General features: G+C 39.3%; 1 long non-coding RNA gene across 5 annotated transcripts in view; it reads left to right on the top strand.

Annotated features, from left to right (window-relative positions):
• The window catches only part of LOC117084223, a 176,083-nt gene that overhangs the window by 73,146 nt on the left and 87,005 nt on the right, over positions 1-15,932 (top strand). For 4 of the 5 annotated variants that reach the window (XR_004437359.1, XR_004437360.1, XR_004437357.1 and 1 more), the window contains exon 5: positions 15,319-15,472. The exons of the other annotated variant lie outside the window; for it this stretch is intronic. This is a non-coding gene — a long non-coding RNA (uncharacterized LOC117084223). The remainder of the gene's footprint in view (positions 1-15,318; positions 15,473-15,932) is intronic. 5 annotated transcript variants of the gene reach the window in all.

Genomic DNA, 15,932 nt, shown 5'->3' on the forward strand with positions numbered 1-15,932 from the left:
TTGTATAAAAGGAAGAATCAATTCCACTTATTTCATATTTAAACTTTTTATCAGCATTGTTGAGGAATAACTGTAATAACGTCAATAGCACATATTTGAAGTGTACAGTTTGATAAGTTTTGACCTATGTTTATACCCACGAAATGTCAACATAATCAAGATAATGGAAAGTTCCATTACCCCCAGAGCTTTTCTCATGCTCCTTTGTATCCTTTTCTTCTGTCTCTCCTCGTGGCTCCATCCCAGCCCCAGTCAACCACTGATCTGTTTTTTTCCCCAAGGTCTTGTAAAGTTTTTATTTTTTATTTTTAAATTTTGTTGTAAGTTCTTGGATGCATGTGCAGAACGTACAGTTTGTTACATAGGTATACATGTGCCATAGTAGTTTGCTGCACCCATCAACCTGTCATCCAGGTTTCAAGCCCCGCATGCATTAGGTATTTGTCCTAATGCTCTCCCTCCCTTGCCCCTTGACAGGCCCCAGTATGTGATGCTCCCCTCCCTGAGTCCATGTGTTCTCATTGTTCAACTCCCACTTATGAGTGAGAACATGCAGTGTTTCGTTTTGTGTTCTTGTGTTAGTTTGCTGAAAATGATGACTTCCAGCTTCATCCATGTCCCTGCAAAGGGTATGAACTCATTCTTTTTTATGGCTGCATAATATACCATGGTGTATATGTGTCACATTTTCTTTATCCAGTCTATCATTGATGGACATTCAGGTTGGTTCCAAGTCTTTGCTATTGTAAATAGTGCTGCAATAAAACTATGTGTGCATGTGTCTTTATAGTAGAATGATTTATAATCCTTTGGGTATATATCCAGTAATGGGATGATTGCTGGATCAAATGGTATTTCTGGTTCTAGATCCTTCAGGAATCACCATACTGTCTTCCACAATGGCTGAACTAAGGAGGCTGGGAGGTCTGGCCTGGATGCAGCAAAGCAGCTGTGGCCAGACTGTTTCTCTAGATTCCTCCTCACTGGGCAGGGCATCTCTGAAGGAAAGGTAACAGCCCAACAGGGATTTACAGACAAAACCCCCATCTCCCTGGGACAGAGTTCCTGGGGGAAGGGGTGGCTGTGGGCTTCAGCGGATTTAATCATTCCTGCCTGCCATCTCTGAAGAGAGCAGCTGATCCTGACGAGAGATTCTCACAGTACAGCACACCAGCTCTGCTAATGGAAAGACTGCCTCCTCAAGTGGGTTCCTGATCCCTGTGCCTCCTGACTGGGAGAAACCTCCCAGCAGGGGTCAACAGACACCTCATACAGCAGAGCTCCAGCTGCCATCAGGCTGGTGCCCCTCTGGGACAATGCTTCCAGAAGAAGGAGCAGGCAGCAATCCCTCCTGTTCTGCAGCCTCCACTGGTGATACCCAGGTGAATAGGGTCTGGAGTGGACCTCCAGCAAACCACAGCAGACCTGCAGAAGAGGGGCCTGACTGTTAGAAGAAAAACTAACAAACAGAAAGCAACAACATCAACATCAATATAAAGGACTCCCCTACAGAAACCCCATCCAAAGGTCTTCAGCCTCCAACATCAAAGACCAAAGGTAGATAAATCGACAAAGATGAAGAAAAAACAATGCAAAAACGCTGAAAATTCCAAAAACCAGAATGCCTCTTCTCCTCCACATGATCACAACTCCTGTCCAGCAAGGGCACAAAACTGGATGGAGAATGAGTTTGAGGAATTGACAGAAGTAGACTTCAGAAGGTGGGTAATAACAAACTCCTTTGAGCTAAAGGAGCATGTTCTAACCCAATGCAAGGAAGCCAAGAACCTTGATAAAAGGTTACAGGAACTGCTAAATAGAATAACCAATTTAGAGAAGAATATAAATGACCTGATGGAGCTGAAAGACACAGCACGAGAACTTCTTGAAGTATATACCAGTATCAATAGCTGAATTGATCAAGCAGAAGAAATGATATCAGAGACTGAAGATCAATTTACTGAAATAAGGCGTGAAGACAAGATTAGAAAAAAAAGAATGAAAAGGAACAAACAAAGCCTCGAAGAGATATGGAAAAGATCATATGTGAAAGACCAAACCTGTGATTGATTCGTATATGTGAAAGTGACAGGGAGAATGGAACCAAGCTGGTAAACACACTTCAGGTTATTATCCGGGAGAACTTTGCCAATCTAGCAAGACAGGCCAACATTCAAATTCAGGAAATACAGAGAACACCACTAAGATACTCCTTGAGAATAGCAACCCCAAGACACATAGTCCTCAGATTCTCCAAGGTTGAAATGAAGGTAAAAATGTTAAGGGCAGCCAGAGAGAAAGGTCAGGTTACCCAAAAAGGGAAGCTCATCAGACTAACAGCAATCTCTCTGCAGAAACCCTATAAGCCAGAAGACAGTGGGGGCCAATATTAAACATTCTTTTTTTTTTTTTTTTGAGTTGGAGTCTCACTCTGTCGCTCAGTCTGGAGTGCAGTAGTGCCATCTCAGCTCACTGCAAGCTCTGCCTCCTGGGTTCACGCCATTCTCCTGGCTCAACCTCCTGAGTAGTTGGGACTACAGGTGCCCCCAACACGCTCGGCTAATATATATATATATAGTTTGTATTTTTAGTAGAGATGAGATTTCACCATATTAATCAGGGTGCTCTCGCTCTCCTGACTTTGTGATCTGTCCACCTTGGCCTCCCAAAGTGCTGGGATTACATGCGTGAGCCATCACCCCTGGCCACAACATTCTTAAAAGAATTTTCAACCCAGAATTTCATATCCAGTCAAACTAAGCTTCATAAGTGAGGGAGAAATAAAATCTTTTCCAGACAAGCAAATGCTGAGGGATTTTGTCACCACCAGGCCTGCCTTACAAGAGCTCCTGAAGGAGGTACTAAATATGGAAAGGAAAAACTGGCACCAGCCCTGCAAAAACACTCAAAAATGTAAAGACCAATGATACAATGAAGAAACTGAATCAACTAATATGGAAAATAACCAGCTAGTATCATGATGACAGGATCAAATTCACACATAACAATATTAACCTTAAATATAAATGGGCTAAATGCCCCAATTAAAAGACACAGACTGGAAAATTGAATAGAGTCAAGACCCATCAGTGTGCTGTATTCAGGAGACCCATTTCACATGCAAAGACACACATAGGCTCAAAATAAAGGGATGGAGGAATATTTACCAAGAAAATAAAAAGCGAAAAAAAGCAGGGGTTGCAATCCTAGCATCTAGTAAAGCAGACTTTGAACCAACAAAGATCAAAGAAGACAAAGAAGTGCATTACATAATGGTAAAGGGATCAATGAACAAGAAGAACTAACTATCCTAAATATATATACACCTAATACAGGAGCACCCAGATTCATAAAACAAGTTCTTAGAGACCTGCAAAGAGACTTAGATTCCCACACAATAATAGTGGGAGACTTTAACACCCCACTGTTGATATTAGACAGATCAATGAGACAGAAATTTTTTTAAATCACAGTATGCTAGTTTGTGTTTTCTAGAAAGATATGAATGGAATCTAACAGTATGTATTTTTGGAGGGCAGGAGAGTCTGGCATGTTTCAGCAGCATAATTATTTTGAGACTCATCTGTGTTGTTGCTTGTATCATTAGTTCATTCTTTTACCATTGATGGGTATTATTCCACTGTGAGGCTATATGACAGTTTGTTTTTCCATTTTCCTATGCTGAACACTGTGCTATTTACAGTTATGGGATTTGTGATGGTTAATAGTAAGTGTCAACTTGATTGGATTGAAGAATGCAAGCTATTGATCCTGCATATGTCTGTGAAAGTGTTGCCAAAGGAGATTAACATTTGAGTCAGTGGACTGGGAAAGGAAGACCCACTGTTAATCTGGGTGGGCACCATCTAATCAGCTGCCAGCAAATATAAAGCAAGCAGAAAAACGTGAAAAGGCTACACTGGCCTAGCCTCCCACCCTACACCTTTCTGCTGTGCTGGGTGCTTCCTGACCTCGAACATCAGACTCCAAGTTCTTCAATTTTGGAACTCAGACTGGCTCTCCTTGCTCTTCAGCTTGCAGATGGCCTATTGTGGGACCTTGTGAGTTAATACTTAATAATCTCCCCGTCATACATATATATATGTGTGTGTGTGTGTGTGTGTGTGTGTGTGTATCCTATTAGTACTGTCCCTTTAGAGAACTCTGACTAATACAGATTTTGGTACCAGGAGTGGTTTTAGAGAAACATTAAGGATGGAGTTACTTTGTTAGTTTTGGCGTTTCTGGAGTTGGCTTCTTAACTGGAGTTAGACCCCAAAATGCTAAGGACTCTACTTCTAATAGTATGGAGAACATTGATAATCCTTAGCATAAACTATTTAGAGAGTTATGCAAAATAAATGCATTTGACACTCCTAATTCACTGCTCATGAGAGGGAAGGAGTTTATTGACTCTATACATAATACCTTTGACCATATGTGGAGAACCAAGGAACATAATGAAGCTGGTTTGTTCCTTGTAAGTTCAGTGGACAAAGTGATGAAAGAAGATGATGTACTCAGGGATTCCAACTCCCGGCCTCAGAAGCAGATACTGAGCCTCATATCTGCTAAGATTTCCCTGAGCAAGAGTCTTATCTCCTGTAGAGAAAGGGCTGAAATTGTGGAAAAACAGACACAGACTCTTATCATGAGAGTGGTTGATCTGCAATGAAAGGTACATGCACAGCTTTGCCAGGTGTCTACTGTTAAAGTGAGGGCATTGATTAGAAAAGAAAGAGATCCTGCAACTTGGAATGGGGATGTGTGGGAGGACCCTGATGAAGCTGGGGACACTGAGTTTGTAAACTCTGATGAACCTTTTTTGCCAGAAGAAACAGCTTCCCCATTCCCAGTAGTGGCAATATCCCCTCGCTGACCCATGCAACCATCAGACTTTCCACCTTTGTCTGAGGAGATAAACCCTGTGCTGCGTGAAGCAACAGTGATGGCCTCCCCTGAGGCAGTTTCCCTGTAAGATAATGTTGATTCTCCTCAGGAGCCACCCCCAAAACCCCTCTTTGCTTCTAGACCTATAACTAGACTAAAGTCCTGGTGGCCTGCTAGAGGTGAGGTTGAGGGTGGGACCCATGAGGAGGTGCGCTACACTCAAAAAGAACTACTTGAGTTTTCTAATTTATATAAGTGGAAATCTGGAGAACAGGCATGGGAATGGATATTAAGTGTGTGGGATAATGGTGGAAGGAACGTAGAGTTGGACCAGGCTGAATTTTTTGATTTGGGCCCAATAGGTAGCGATTCTGCATTAAATGTTGCAGTTCAGGGAGTTGAAAAAGGTTCTAATAGTATATTTGCTTGGTTAGCTGAAATATGGATTAAAAGATGGCCCACTGTGAGCAAGCTGGAAATGCCTGATCTCCCTTGGTTTAATGTAGAGGAAGGGATCCAAAGGCTTAGGGAGATTGGGATGGTGGAGAGGATTAGTCACTTTAGGCCTTCTCATCCCAGCTGGGAGGGTCCAGAAGGTATACCCTTAACCAATGCCTTGCAAAATAGTTTGTGAGGGCAGCACCTGCATCTTTGAAGAGCCCTGTAATTGCTCTTCTCTGTATGTCAGATCTAACAGTGGGAGCTTCAGTTGCTCAACTACAAAATTTAAATACAGTGGGAATAATTGGATCATGAGGTGTCAGGGGCCACGTGATAGCACTCCACCATCAAAGGCAAAGTGGGCATAGCTACTTTAATAGACAGTAGGGGAAAAGCAGCAATCAGTATAGTCTGACTCGTGTAGAGCTCTGGCATTGGTTAATTAATCATGGTGTTCTTAGAAGTGAAATTGATAGAAAGCCTACTGCAGTCCTACTTAATTTATATAAGGAGAAAACTTCTAGGTCGAGTGGACAAAAGACTAATTTGAATTATAAAAACAGAGAATCACAGCCCCTCAATCAATTTCCAGACTTGAGCCAGTTTACAGACCCAGAGACCTTGAATGAAGGTCCCTTGAGGAAGGACCTCACTACACTACTGATAATTTATGTTGCTAATCTTTCTCCCATCCTTCCCCAAGGAGACCTCCAGCCTTTTAGTAGGGAAACTGCACTGGAGAAAGGGAAATGATCAGACATTTCAGAGACTACTGGATACTGGCTCTGGGCTGACATTGATTCCAGGGGCCCAAAATGTTATTGTGGTCCTCTAGTTAAATGAGGGGCTTACGAAGGTTAGGTAATTAATGGAGTTTTAGCTCAGGTCTGAATTACAGCATGCCCCTGGACTCAACCTGTGGTCATTTTCCCAGTACCAGAATGCATAATTGGCATAGGCATACTTAGCAGCTAGAACCCCCACACTGGTTCCCTTACTGGTAAGGTGGAGGCTATTATGGTGGGAAAGACCAAATGGAAACAATTAGAGTTGCCTCTACCTAGAAAAATAGTAAACCAAAAACAATATCACATCCCTGGAGGGATTGTGGAGATTACTGCCACCATCAAGGACTTGAAGGACGCAGTGGTGGTGATTCCCACCACATCCCCATTCAACTCTCCTCTCTGGCCAGTGCAGAAGACAGATGGATCTTGGAGAATGACAGTGGATTATTGTAAGCTTAACCAAGTGGTGACTTGAATTGCAGCTAGTGTACCAGATGTGGTTTCATGGCTTGAGCAAATTAACACATCTCTTGGTACCTGGTATGCAGCCATTGATTTGGCAAATGCCTTTTTCTCCATTCCTGTCCATAAGGCCCACCAGAAGCAATTTGCCTTCACCTGGCAAGGCCAGCAATATACCTTTACTGTCATACCTCAGGGGTATATCAATTCCCTGGCTTTGTGTCATAATCTTATTTGGAGAGATTTTGATCGCTTTTTGGTTCCACAAGATATCACACTGGTCCATTACACTGATGACATTAGGATGCTTGTATCCAGTGAGCAAGAAGTAGCAAACACACTGGACTTATTTGTGAGACATTTGCATGCCAGAGGACGGCAAATAAGTCTGACTAAAATTCAGGGACCTTCTACCTTGGCAACATTTCTAGTGGTACAGTGGTGTTGGACCTGTTAAGATATTCCTTCTAAGGTGAAGGATAAGTTGCTGCATTTGGCCCCTCCTACAACCAAGAAAGAGGAATGCCTAGTGGGCCTATTTGGATTTGGGAGGCAACACCTTCCTCATTTAGGTGTGTTACTCCACCCCATTTATCCAGTGACCTGAAGCCAGTTTTGAGTGGGGTCCAGAACAGGAGAAGGTTCTGCAACAGGTTCAGGCTACTGTGCAAGCTGCTCTGCCACTTGTGCCATATAACCCAACAGATCTAATGGTGCTTGAGGTGTCAGTGGTGGATAGGGATGCTGTTTGGAGCCTTCGGCAGGCCCTCATAGGTGAATCACAGTGGAAGTCTCTAGGATTTTGGAGCAAGGCCCTGCTGTCTTCTGCAGGTAACTACTCTCCCTTTGAGAGACAGCTCTTGGATTCTTACTGGGCTTTGGTGGAAACTGAACGTTTAACTATGGGAAATAAAGTCACCATGAGACCTGAACTGCCTATCATGAACTGAGTGCTTTCTGATCCATCTAGCCATAAAGTGGGTCATGTGCAGCAGCATTCCATCATCAAATGGAAGTGGTATATACATGATTGGGCTTGAGCAGGTCCTGAAGGCACAAGTAAGTTACATGCAGGTCCTGAAGGCACAAGTAAGTTACATGCCTACATGCATTTGAGGAGGTGGCTCAAATGCCCATGGTCTCCACTTCTGCCACCCTGCCTTCTCTCCCTCAGCCTACACCAATGGTCTCATAGGGTGTTCCCTACGATCAGTTGACAGAGGAAGGGAGGACTAGGGCCTGGTTCACAGATGGTTCTGCATGATATGCAGGCACCACCCAAAAGTGGAGAGGCACAGCACTACAACCCCTTACTAGGATATCCCTGAAGGACAGCGTTAAAGGAAAATCTTCCTAGTGGGCAGAACTTTGAGCAGTGCACCTGGTTGTGCACTTTGCATGGAAGGAGAAATAGCCAGATGTGTGATTATATACTGAGTCATGGGCTGTAGCCAATGGTTTGGCTGGATGGTCAGGGACGTGGAAGAAGCATGATTGGAAAAATGGTGACAAAGAAATTTGGGAAAGAGGTATGCAGATGGACCTCTCTGAGTGGTCAAAAACTGTGAAGATACTTGTATCCCTTGTGAGTGCTCACCAACGTGTGACCACAGCAGAGGAAGATTTTAATAATCAAATGGCTAGAGTGACCCATTCTGTGGACACCAACCAGCCTCTTTCCCCAGCCATCCCTGTCATTACTCAACGGGCCTATGAACAAATTGGCCATGGTGACAGGGATGGAGGTTAAGCATGGGCTTAGCAACATGGACTTCCACTCACCAAGGCTGACCTGGCTACGGTCACTGCTGAGTGCCCAATTTGCCAGCAGCAGAGACCAACTCTGAGCCCTTGATATGGCAACATTCCTTGGGGTGATCAGCCAGCCACCTGGTGGCAGGTTGATTATATTGGACCTCTTCCATGATGGAAAGCACAGAAGTTTGTCCTTACTGGAATATACACTTACTCCAGATGTAAGTTTGCCTATCCTACATGCAATGCTTCTGCCAAGACTACCATCTGTGGACTCACAGAATGCCTTATCCAATGTCACGGTATTCCACACAACTTTGTCTCTGACCAAGGCACTTACTTTATGGCTAAAGAAGTGTGTCAGTGGGCTCATGCTCATGGAATTCGCTGGTCTTCCTATGTTCCACATCATCCTGAAGAAGATGGATTGATAGAACAGTAGAATAGCTTTTTGAAGTCACAATTACAATGCCAACTAAACAACAGTACTTTGCAGGGCTGGGGCAAAGTTCTCCAGAAGGCTGTGTATGCTCTGAATCGGCATCCAATGTATGGTACTCTTTCTCCCATAGCCAGGAATCAAGGGGTGGAAGTGGAAGTGGCACCCCTTGATCATCAGCATTCACCATCACCCCTAGGGATCCACTAGCAACATTTTTGCTTCCTGTTCCCACAACGTTACGTTCTGCTGGCCTAGAGGTCTTAGTTCCAGAGGGAAGAACGCTGCCACCAGGAGACACAATTCCATTAAACTGGAGGTTAATATTGACACCTGGACACTTTGGGTTCCTCCTACCTTTAAGTCAACAGGCTAAGAAGGGAGTTACAGTGTTGGCTGGGGTGATTTACCTGGACTATCCCAAGATGAAATCATTCTACTATTCCACAACAGAAGCAAGGAAGAGTATGCATGGAATACAGGAGACCCATTAGGGCATCTCGTAGTATTACCATGCCTGTGATTAAAGTCAATGGGAGACTACAGCAGCCCAATCCAGGCAGGACTACAGATGGCCCAGACTCTTCAGGAATGAAGATTTGGGTCACTCCACCAGGAAAAAAAACTATGACCTGTTGAGGTGCTTGCTGAAGGCAAAGAGCATACAGAATGGGTAGTAGAAGAAGGTAATCATCAATACCAGCTATGACTACGTGACCAGTTGCAAAAACGAGGACTATAATTGTCATGAATATTTTCTCTTGATTTTGTTAAAACCATGTTTATGCGTGTACACTTTGTACTAAGAAAAACCTTCATTTTCTTTTTCCTTTATTATGTGACATAAGATTTTGACTTCCTATCAGCATTTAAGTGTTGTTAACTTTAGGTAATAGTATCTGGGTTGAGGATTGGTGCATTTCTGGCTTTATGAATGGTAGTACTATGAAGGATAGTTGTATTATCTTGAGCATAATTATGACCTATTTTAGTATCTTTATTTGAAGAGTATGTATGATCTCAGGAGATGTGTGTGGGTCCAAGTTGACAAAGGGTGGACTTGTGATTGTTAATACTGAGTATCAACTTGATTGCATTGAAGGATGCAAAGTATTGATCCTGGGTATCTGTGAGGGTGTTGTCAAAGGAGATTAACATTTGAGTCAGTGAACTGGGAAAGGCAGACCCACTCTTAACCTGGGTGGGCACCGTCTAATCAGCTGCCAGCAAATATAAAGCAGGCAGAAAAACGTGAAAAGGCTAGATGGCCCAGCCTCCCAGCCTTTCTCCTGTGCTGGATGCTTCCTGATCTCGAACGTCGAACTCCAACTTCTTCAGTTTTGGAACTCGGACTGGCTCTCCTTGTTCCTCAGCCTGCAAACAGCCTATTGTGGTACCTTGTGATTGTGTGAGTTAAGACTTAATAAACTCTCCTTTATATATATCCTATTAGTTCTGTCCCTCCGGAGGCCCCTGGGTAACCCAGGATGTTACATATACATTTGCTATGAACATTTGTGTACAAATCTTTATATTGACAGATACTTTAATAATCTTGGGGGAAATACTTGGAAGTAGGTTGCATGGATTATATGTATGTGTATGTTTTGCTTTTTAAGAAACTGTAAAATGGTTTTCCAAAGTAGTTGAATCATTTTACATTTCTGTCATCAGTGTATGAGAGTTTCAGTTGCTCAGAATTCTTGCTAAAACCAGATATGGTGTATTTTTTTTTAATTAGCCATTCTAATAGGTCTATAATGCTATCTCATTGTGATTTTAACTTAATGGTGTTGAGAATCTTTTCATGTTTGTTGTTTTCTTTGATGAAGTGTCTGTTCAAATGTTTTGTCCATTGTTTTCTTATTACTGAATTTTAAGAATTTTAAATATATATATAAATATATTTTGGTTTATGGTTATGTGGTTTGCAGGTATTTTCTCCCAAATATCTGACTTGTCTTTTCATTTTGCTGGCAGTGTATTTCAAAAAGTAGAAGTTTTAAAATTATGATAATGTCCAATTTATCTATATTTTCTTTTACGGATTATGATATTGGTATCATATCTAAGGAATCTCTACCTAATCAAAGTTGCAGAAGTTTTCTCCTAAAAGTTTTATAGGTTTAAGTTTTACATTTAGGTCTATGATTCATGTTGAGTTAATTTTATGGTGCAAGATATAGATCAAAGTTTATTTTTTTTCTTGCATATATATATATATATATCCAATTATTCCAGCACCATTTGTTGAAAAGACTAATCTTTCTCTACTGAATTGCCTTTGAAACTTTGTCAAAATCATTTGTCTGTATATGTGTGGGTCTATTTCTGGACTCTCTTCTGTTCCATTTGTCTATTTGTCTATCTTTACACCAGTACCAAACTGTCTTGATTATTGTAGCTTCATAATAAGTGTTAGTTCTCTAAATTTGTTCATCTTTTTTTTTTTTCAGAGTTGTTTTGGCTATTCTGAGTCCTTTGAATTTTTATATCAATTTTAGAATCAGTTAATTTCTACAAAAACCCTGCTAGAATTTGAACTGGGATTGGTTTAAATGTATGGATTGGTTTGGGAAGAGTGCTTTCTTAGCATTATTGTGTCTTTTGACTAATGAACACAATATAGGTAGAACATTACTAATCTGAAAATCTGAAATTTGAAATGCTCTAAAATCTGAAACTTTTTGAGTAATGACATGATGCCACAAGTGGAAAATTACACATCTGACACCTTTGCTTTCTTATGGTTCAATGTACACAAACTTTGTTTTCTGCACAAAAGTATAAAAAATTTTGTATAAAATTACCTTTAGTCTGTGCACATAAGGTGTACATAAAACAAATGCATTTTGTGTTTATACTTGGGTCCCATTCCCAAGATATCTCATTAGGCATATGCAGATATTCCAAATCCAAAAAAATACAATCCCGAACACTTCTGGTCCCAAGCATTTTGGATGAGGAATACACAACCTGTATATCTCACCGTTTATTTAGATGATCTTTAATTACTTTCAGCAATGTTTTATAGTTTTCAGTGCACAGGTCTTTTACTGTCTTTTGACAGTTTTATTTCTAATTATTTCATATTTTTGAGGCCATTTTTAATGGCATTGTTTTCAAAATATTAACTTCTGATGGTTCATTGCTAATACATAAAACAAAATAGATTTTTATATATTGATCTTTTATCCTGCAGCATTGCCTCAACTCATTTAATAATTCTAGTAGCTTATTTCAAAAATATAGATTCCAGTGGATTTTCTACATGAATAATTATGTCATTTGTGAATAAAGAGTTTTATTTATTTCTTTTCAACCTGGATACCTTTTATTTCTTTTTCTTGCTTTATTGCATTGACAAGAAATTCCAACATAATGTGAAAGACAAGTGGTGAGAGTGGATATCTTGCCTTGTTCCTGATCTTAGCTATTCCTTATTTTTTTAAGCTGTATTTTCATAGAAGCCCTTCATCAAGTTGAGAAAGCTCCTTTTTTAAAGCAGTAAAATTCCTTTTTTAAAGCAAATAAAGAATGTATGTTGATATTTGTCAAATGCTTTCTTCTACATCTATTGAGATGATCATATAGTTCATACATTTCTTTTGTTTTTTATTATTGTGGATTACATTCATTGATTTTCTATTGTTAAACCAACCTTGCACACTTGGTCATGATGTATTATCCTTTAACCTGGCGTTGGATTTAATTTGCTCAAATTTCAGTAACAACTTTTTCATCAATGGTCATAAGGGATGTTGGCCTGCAGTTTTCTTTTCCTGTAATATCTTTATCTGTTTTGGACATCTAATTCTGGCCTCCATAGAGTGAGTTGAAGAATGTCCTCTCCTTTTCAATTTTATGCAATAATTTGTGTAGAATGGACACTATTTCTTCCTTGAATCTTTGGTAGAATTATCAAGTGAAGCCATCTGGACCTCAGCATTTCTTTGTGGGAAATTGTGTAACTACTGATTTAATTTCTTTAATAGTGGAGGGCTATTTATATTACCTATTTTTTTCTTGAGTAAGCTTTGGTAGTTTGTATCTTTCAAAGAATTTGTCCACTGTATCTAAGTTGTAGAGTTTATTCGAATAAGGTTGTATATAATATTCCCTTAGTATCATTTTGATATTTGTAAAATTTACCCTGGTTTCACTTCTGTCATGCCTACTACTGACAATTTGTATCTTCTTTCTTTTGCTCTGACCAGTCTGGCTAGAGATTTACTAATTTCATCATTTTCTCAAAGAGACTGACATATTATTTTGCCTTTATATGTCTCAAGTCTTTATTTTGCTTTCAGTTTTGAAATTTGTTTTTCAGTGGGTATAGAATTCTAGAATAGTTTTTTCCTCCCAGTACTTTTAAGATATTGCCCTACTGTTTTTTACTTTTGCATTGTTTGTAACAGAAATTTACTGTGACCCTTATTTCTGTTTCTGTATATGTATCTTTTTCTTCTACTGCTTATAAGATTTCCTATTTATTACCCATTTTGATAAATTTTATTATTCTGTGCCTTAGTATTCTTTATGTTTCTTTTGCTTAGGGTTTGCTAAGCTTCTTATATATATGAGTTTGTCATTTTTGTCAAGTTTGGAAAATTTTCATTCATAATATCTTCAAATATTTCCCCTCCATTATGACTTCAGTTACTCATATATTAGGCTGTTTGAGTTGTCCCACACCTAACACTCTGTCCAGTTTTTAACAGTTATGTCTTCTATGTTTCATTTGGAGTTGCTTCTATTTCCATGCCTTCAAGTTCACTAATCTTTTCTTCCTCCATGTCTAATCTGCTGTTAATTCTAGAAAGCATATTTTTCATCTTACACATTTTAGTTTTAATCATTAAAAGTTTGATTTGGATCTTTTTATGCTTTTCATGTTTTTGCTTAATTTTTTGAAAATATGGAATACAATTATAATAACCATTTTAATATCCTTCTCTGCTAACTCTAACATCTGTGGTTAGTTCTTAATCAGATTCAATTGATTGATTTATCTCCTCATTATGTATCATATTTTTCTGTTTTTTTGTGTGTCTGGAAATTTTTGATTGGATGCCAGACAGTGTAAATTATACCTTGTGGGATGCTGTATATTTTTGTGTCCCTATAAATATTCTTGAGCTTTGTTCTGGGACACAGTTAAGTTACTTGGTAACAGTTTGATCTTTTCTACCCTTGTTTTTAGGAATTGCTAGGTAGACCAGAGTAGTTTTAGTCATGGGCTAATTATTCATTACTACTGAAGTGAGACCCTTCTGAATACTATACTCAATGCCATGTAAATCTTGAGGTTTTCCAGTCTTCCTGGTGAATGGCAGCCACTATTCTCTCCAATGAGTCCTCACTAGGTACCGTTTTGGGTGGTCCTTTCTCTGGTCGTAGGTAGTATCTTTACATGAATGCATTTACCCATACTCAGAATGAGTATTTTTCAGAGATCTGAAGTTGTCTCTCTGCACAGCTCTTTCCTTTCTGGTACTCTGTTCTGTGAACTCAAGCTGTTTTGGTCTCCTCAGGCCCTCCATTTCATTTCCTCAGCTCATGGAGTCTTCTACACTCCACCTGCGTTCCCCTCCCTGTTCTGTGGCCTGGAAATTCCCTTAAGGTAGTAAGGTAGAGGAATCATAGGGTCCACATCACTTGTTTCACATATCTGAGGGCTCAGTATCCTGCATTGTCTGGTAACTCAGTGTCTTAAAAACTATCGTTCATGTATTTTGTCTATTTTTTTGTTGTTTCAAGTGGAAGAGTAAACTGTTCCTATTTCTCCATCTTGACAGGAAGTGGAAATTCTCCTTAGCTGATTTTTCTTCTTGCCTTATACTGGGTTCTGTAAGACCAGAACAAAAATAAATAAATAAAAGAATCTTCCAGAAATTCACCAAGAGACTTCAGGTTTGCAGCATAGGTTTTTGACAACTAAATAGAGCAGTGGGCCAGTCTTTATTTGTTTCATTAATCTGTTAAAAAAAGAAAGATTTGCATGAAATTCATGATTAAGATTGCCATATTAGCTACTAAGTCAGAAGACTTGAGAGCTGAGCCTTGGAGAAACAAAATCCTTGACAGTTGTTGATGTTTTTGTAATAAGAGACTTTATTATTTTAGCAAACAGAAAGACTGCGTGAAAATGTCAGAAAGAAACTACTTTTGGAGAAAAAAATAGAAACTGACTCACTAAAGAGACCTATTGGGGATAATTACCCAGTGCCTGTGGTAGATCAGGATGGCTGATTTAAAGTTATTGTTTTTGCAAATTCTGCAAAAAACAAAAAACAAACAAAGATTTTTTTTCTTGGCTTTAGCAGTAGCAGAAAAATTTCTTCCACAGCTGTAATCTCATGTAAACTGCAAAAGTGGATTTTATTCTCTGAGTTTCTCAAGCCTCCTTTTCTCTAATACAGAGTAATATTGACTAATGATAAAACACTACAAACTATAATTTCAAATAGTGTTTCAATTTTCAATTTGCAGTCTGGGAATGGATCACAGGAATTTTAGTTTGTTGGTTTCCTGCTGCCTTAGGTCAGGAAAGCCTGAACTTTCTCATCCAACACCTGTTCAAGTCGGAGGATGCTGATTAATTCATGATGGAAAGGTATCAATTTTCACAGACCAGACCGCTACATTCTTGAAATGCTCTTCTCATGGGAGACATTAAATAAGCTTTGAATTAACTGTAAGTAAATAAATATTCAATTATTTGTATGGCACTATATTCTGTTTCATTAAAAATATTTCTTGATTTTTCTCACCAATAAAAGTATTCAAAAATGTTTAATTCAGTCATCATCACATCAAGAATTACTATATTATCTCTGAATTACATAAGTGATTTTCTAGTCATATACATACTAGTTGTTCTTACTCTATATAAACATACTTTTTGTTAAAATATAACCATTTAGTTTAAAATTGAGACGCCCTTGTTAGAGGAGAATTTCAATATATTTAATAACAACAATAAAAAGGTTAAATATTAATAGCAAATGTGAGTAAGCATGGGATAATTGAATGGCTTTTTATATTTTTAGAAGTCAATTCCATCTTCAGAGACTTTAATTCTTCCAGGTTTTAATTCACATTAAGTTCTACTGGCTGACACCATTTTCCTCCTCCGTATCTTCTTCGGAATATGG

This window comes from Trachypithecus francoisi, unplaced genomic scaffold (assembly GCF_009764315.1).
Source record: "Trachypithecus francoisi isolate TF-2019V2 unplaced genomic scaffold, Tfra_2.0 Lachesis_group0, whole genome shotgun sequence".
Classification (NCBI taxonomy): Eukaryota; Metazoa; Chordata; class Mammalia; order Primates; family Cercopithecidae; genus Trachypithecus; species Trachypithecus francoisi.